The 6,000-nt window shown below is 52.6% G+C and overlaps 1 protein-coding gene across 1 annotated transcript in view; it reads right to left on the reverse strand.

Annotated features, from left to right (window-relative positions):
- Window positions 1-1,144, reverse strand: part of SH2D4A (SH2 domain containing 4A) — a 64,032-nt gene extending 62,888 nt beyond the window's left edge. The window contains exon 1 of the mRNA XM_052661424.1: window positions 886-1,144. The gene's annotated coding sequence lies outside the window, so the exon portion shown is untranslated. The remainder of the gene's footprint in view (window positions 1-885) is intronic.
- Between the last annotated feature and the right edge of the window lie 4,856 nt (window positions 1,145-6,000).

Here is a 6,000-nt window from a genome sequence, read left to right on the forward strand (position 1 = left end):
AAATTCTGTAAAGATGATGTAACACTCTTCAGAAATTTGAAATCACTGCACACGGGTTTATCTAGAAATTTCACTCACGCCAGATCTACGCCCGCATTGATTCCACTTACTTCGTCACTGAAAAAAATAAAAATAAAAAACCTGTATCCAAGTCATTGTTTCTCTTAAGCAGGCATCCAACAGAGCTTTTAGGGTTGAGCGGACTCTTAAGTTTAGAAAGAAAGGGGCGCTCCGCCGCCTCTTTCCTGTGACTCTTGGGGAGAGAAAGACACTGAGCGAACCTGCAGTGACTCCCCGGTGCCCCGGGCGCCACGCCAAGGGCGCCCTCGCGAACCCTAGGGCGGGGGAAGGTCACCGCGCGGCCGCCTGCAGCCACCGTCTGGGCCCGCCTTCCGGGGGCGGCGCGCCCACCGCGGCCCCGCGCGGCCCCCCAGCGCAGCCCGCGCCCACGGGATCGGGGACTGCCCTGGGCGTCCGGGGCGCGCGCGCCTGGCGCGCCGCCTTCCCCGCCCGCGACCCCCAGGCGCTCCCTCCCCGGCAGCCCGGGGCGCTCCCCCGAGGGACGCGGCCCGGAGCTGCCCGCGCGCCCCTCACCGCGACCACCGGCCGGCTCTCTGCGCCGCCGCTCTCCTGCCGGCGCGGCGACACCGGACACCCGACACCGGACACCGGGTGAGCCCGCAGGGCGGAGGAGCGCGGGACCGCCACCCGCGGGGAGACCCCGCGCTGGCCGCCCCTCCCGCCTCCCGCCCGCGCCGGGCCGGGCCGCCCTGGCCGGGGGGCGCCGAGGGCGAGGCGAGCGCGGCCGGCTGCACAGACGCGCGGCCGAGACGCGGGCCGAGGGCCTCCCCCCGGCCCGCTGCCAGCCCCCCAGCCCGCCCGCACCTGCGGCCGCCGGCGCGTCCCTCCGTGCTCCCCGCGGGCCGGGCGGGGTCCGGCCGGGCGTCCCAGCAGGTTGGGGCCCGGGGCCGGGAGCCCTTCGCAGCTCCGCCGGAGGAGCCTGTGCTCCAGTGTCTCCGAGCTCACTTTTTTTCTTTTGTTGAACTTAAGTCAATTATCAGACTCCTCCCGGGCGCTGGTCCGCACGGGTGTGGCTTCGTAGGAGGCCAGGACCCGGAGGAGAAAGGCTGGGAAGATGGAGACTGGAGACGGTCGGTCAGGGGGTTTAGGGGGAGAGAAAGTGAAAGAAGTGCGGAGAAGGGGAGAAGGCAAGAGGGTGAAGGCGGGCGCTGAACTGCGCGCGGGGACAGCACAGGTCTGGGTGGCGCCCGGGGGGAGGAGCCGGCCAGAGAAGGAAATCTGGGAGGACAGCTCATTGGAGGCAGAGTGGCCTCGTCTGGTGGCATTTTGCATTCAGAGGACCGTTCAGCATGTGTGGAGCAAGGAGCCTGCTGCCGTGACCACACGCTGCCCCAACCTGTGTCAGGGAGAAATGGGGTAAAAACAGCGAGTGTAGACCAGTCTACACAGCCTACCTGACTTGCTCCTTTCAAAAATGAAACCTTCCCTTTTCTAGCCTCTCCGGACCTCCGAAGATACTGGAGAGGTAGAACCTGGGGGCGGAAGTCAGGCCTCCCGAGTAGCTATTTGAGAGCTATTCTAAGGATCCTAATCAGGGCAGAATTTCTGGTTGGGTTTGGTTCCCACTGCTTATTAACTTATGGCCTGTCGGGTATTTCTGGCTGGAGTGTCATTTAACCTGGCTAGCTGCTGGCGCCGGCTCAGGGAACCCTAACACTCCGTGGTGAAGCAGTTGAAGAACGACAAAGTCAGCTTAACACAGTCCCCAGAGGCATTTAATGAGCGCTTGCTGGTCACCATGCCGGTCATGGTGAAGCCAGATATGCAGGGAGCAGACAGCCGGCCCCATTGGAGGCAGCACTGCCTTGTACAGGAGCCGCATGTATGTTTCTGCCTCCTTGAAATCATGAACTTGTTGCCAGGACTGATCCCACATCAGTGACTCTGTGACTTAACTATGAGGCTCTCATCTGCCTTTGGGCCACGCTCCCGGTTGGAAACATCTCCCCACCCAGTGATCCAGGATGTGTTGTGGGAGGGTGCCCGCCTTCACGTGCCTGTCAAGTGAGGTCTGGGCCACCACGCCTTGCCAGGGGATGGTGCTGAGCCTCACCCTGCTGGCCACTGGCAAGTCAGGGACACTTACGAGGTGTATCACCAGCTGTCTTGTTCTTGAAGTTCTGTTAAAAGCCCTTACGAGCATCCCGGTATCCTCAGATCTTCCCAGGGAGCTTGGACTAGGTCTCCTAGTACAAATGAAACCAAAGTCTCATCTCTTGCTTGGACTAGATTCAAAATCAAGTATTTCCTAACTTCTGTCTTTCTTGCCATCTTTTCAAAAAGTACACAATTTCATTTTAGTTTTGTAAAGGGTTACTGCTGGTGATCCCAGAAGTCGTTCTTAAGCACAGCTTACAATAACCTGAGGGAGGTTTAAAGTTTGCCCCTTTGTTCCCTGCACCTCCCCCAACCCAGCAGTTATTTTGTTGAGATTGGGATGGAGCACAGACCACATTTCCCCAAAGCATGCTAGGAGGTCCTAATGTGGCCAAAGATGAAACCGCTAAAATATGTGGGAAGCTGATACGGGAGATTTTGAAGAGTTATACTACAGGCCCTGTGTGGTGTGCGTGCTCAGCTACAAAGTCACGTCTGACTCTTTGTGACCCCAAGGACTGTAGCCGCCAGGCTCCTCTGTCCATGGAATTCTCCAGGCAAGAAGACTGGAGTGGGTTGCCATTTCCTCCTCCAGGGGATCTTCCCAACCCAGGGATCCAACCCTCATCTCTTGTGTCTCCTGAATTGGAAGGCAAATTCTTTACCACTGAGCTACTTGGAAGCCCAAACATAGCTCCTCGACTTGACCGAAATAAACATGGAGTGTTTATAAACATGGAATGTTCACCTTCTTGGTTCTGATCCCAAAGTTGTGTGTGGGGATGGACAGCCTCTCATTTCATATGTGAGACCAGAGCTCTGGCTTATCAACACCTTTCCTTCCATTCACTTCTCCTGTTTGTGAAACCCAGATGTCCCCTTTGGCCTTTTAGTTGAGGCCAGAGCTTTGCTCTTTGAAATCACCGCTCCCCTCCCCCCAGCACACACCCAGGCTCCAGGCATTCCCCATCACTTCCTTGCCTTTCCTGGAGGCAGTCCTTCAGTTCTGCCCTCTAGAGCCATCTCCCTCATTACACTCTGTTTGCCTGAAGACTCTTTAACTAGAAGCAGAGTCTTACCCTGGGGGAAAGTAAGACAGTTCACCTCTTCCCCTAAGTGTATGTTTAAATGAGAGCCAGCTTATGGCCTCAGCGTGAGTGCTGTTGTTTAAGTTTGAGACAGAGAGTGAGTTTTATTGGCATGTCAGTATTTTAACAAGGAGACTTGTACAGCATCCAGTATAATGGGAGGTTATGGCCAATAAATGACAGATCATGCCTTATAAATAGGGAATATGAACACAGACAGGCTCCCTTTGGAGAAAGAAATCTGTATGCATAGAGTTTATATAGCCACCCTGGGAACCCACGTCTGTCCTCATTAAAACACAGCGCATCACACAGATTTTAGGGCTGGAAAGAATTTGGACGTTATCTGGACATCATTTTGCAGCTGAAAAAAATGGAGGAAAACCGAGGTTCCCCACCACAGGGCTTCAGTGGTGAAAACAGAATTAAAGCAGAGTTTCTGACTTATGGTCTTTACAGAGTTATCATACTGTGTTAACCAGATTACTTACCTCACTGAGTTCAGGAGTGAGAATGAAGGGAACCATCACCTGTGTTTCTCTTCCAACATAAGCACCTCTGTCTGTTGATGCAGAGCAGACGGAAGCCGCCTTCGGGACTGCATGCCTTGCGGCCAGTGGTGGGCACAGGCCCCCATCCAGGCTCTGCTGGCTGCTCCCAGCAGGTGCCACAAGCTTCCCAGCCCCTCTGGAGAAAGCAAACCTGGGGCCATGACCTTCTTCACTGCAATAAGCAGGTACTGATGGAGCCGCCAGTCAATTCTCAGTTCTTCCTTGGGTCAAGTTCTGCACAGGGGAGGAGGCAGAAGGACATGGAGCAAAGGAATCAAATCAGAAGAATAAAGAGAACAGAGGTGATTTTTTATGAGTTCTTATGTGAGCTCTCTTCCTTTTGGAAGAGCCTGTGGAGCCTCAAGTCTGCACTCCTCCCGAGTAGGGGAGGGGTTCACAGACAAGAGGGGGAAGAACGCACCTGACATCCAGAAATTACTTTGAATTTTTAATAGAAAAGGAGGGATTTCTGGTCAATACTGGGCTTGCAAGCATGAGTTTGACTTGCTAGTTTTGCTGTGTGGTGAGCAGCCCTCCCAAACCGGCTGAATAAAAAGTCTAATCAGGAACTTCTCTGGTGGTCCAGTGGTTTAGAATGTGCTTTGCAATGCAAGGGACACAGGTTCGATCCCTATCGGGGAACTGAGATCTTGCATGCTGTGGATCAACTAAGTCCGAGAACCGCAACGGCAGCCGGAACACTGCGCCGCCATGAAAGGTCCCAGATGCTGCACCTGAGACCCAACAGAGCCAAAAAGAGTCTGATCAGATGCCCGGAACGAAAGACTCACATCCTATTGTTTTATTCTTTAAATACTATCTCCTAGTGGGACTCCAAGGAAATAACGTATGTCACTAAAAAGATGACGCTTAATGGTCAGATAGAAATGGTTTCTAACCCTCTGAATGCACTCTATAAAGAAAGCTGAGTGCAGAAGAATTGATGCTTTTGAACTGTGGTGTTGGAGAAGACTCTTGAGAGTCCCTTGGACTGCAAGGAGATCCAACCAGTCCATCCTAAAGGAAATCAGTGCTGGGTGTTCATTGGAAGGACTGATGTTAAAGCTGAAACTCCAATATTTTGGCCACCTGATGTGAAGAGCTGACTCATTTGCAAAGACCCTGATATTGGGAAAGATTGAAGGCAGGAGGAGAAAGGATGAGATGATTAGATGGCATCACCAACTCAATGGACATGAGTTTGGGTTGACTCCAGGAATTGGTGATGGACAGGGAGGCCTGGGGTCGGAAAAGAGTTGGACACGACTGAGTGACTGAACTGAACTGAACTGAACTGAATGTACTCTAAGTCATTGTGACCCCATATATCCATACAGATCAACATTCCAAAGCATTTTCAAGCTATTATTTTGTTCAGTCCTCCCAACGTGTTTTGTGAGCTAGGCCTTTGTCTCTTAACTCACAAATGGGGACACGAGTTCAGGGCAATTCCGTGGCTTGCCTTTTCGTACTGTTCATGGGATTCTCTAGGCAAGAATACTGGAGTGGTTTGCCATTTCCTCCTCCAGTGGACCACGTTTTGTTAGCACTCTTCACTATAACCTGTCTGTCATGGATGGTCCGGAACAGTGTGGTTCATAGCTTCATGGAGTCATGCAAGCCCCTTCGCCATGACAAGGCTGTGATCCATGAAGGATAAAAAGTGGAAGTAGTGACAGATTTTATTTTCTTGGGCTCCAAAATCACCGCACGCAGTGACTACAGCAATGAAAGACGCTTGCTCTTTAGAGGGAAAGCTATGACAGACCTAGACAGCGTATTAAAAAGCAGAGATGTTACTTTGCCAACAAAATCCCTATGGTTTTTCCAAAAGTCACGTACGAATGTGAGAGTTGGACCATAAAGTAGGCTGAGCGCTGAAGAATTGATGCTTTCAAACTGTGATGCTGGAGAAGACTCTTGGGAGTCCCTTGGAGTGCAAGGAGATCAAACCAGTCAATCCTAAAGGAAATCAACTCTGAATATTCATTGGAAGGACTGATGCTGAAACTGAAGCTCCAATACTTTGGCCACCTGATGTAAAGAGCTGACTCATTGGAAAAGACCTTAATGAAGGGAAAGATTGAGGGCAGGAGGAGAAGGGGGCGGCAGAAATGAGATGGTTAGATACCATCACAGACTCAATGGAAATGAACTTGAGCAAACTCCGGGAGTTAGTGGCT

Source organism: Budorcas taxicolor, chromosome 24 (genome assembly GCF_023091745.1).
Source record: "Budorcas taxicolor isolate Tak-1 chromosome 24, Takin1.1, whole genome shotgun sequence".
NCBI classification, from domain to species: Eukaryota; Metazoa; Chordata; class Mammalia; order Artiodactyla; family Bovidae; genus Budorcas; species Budorcas taxicolor.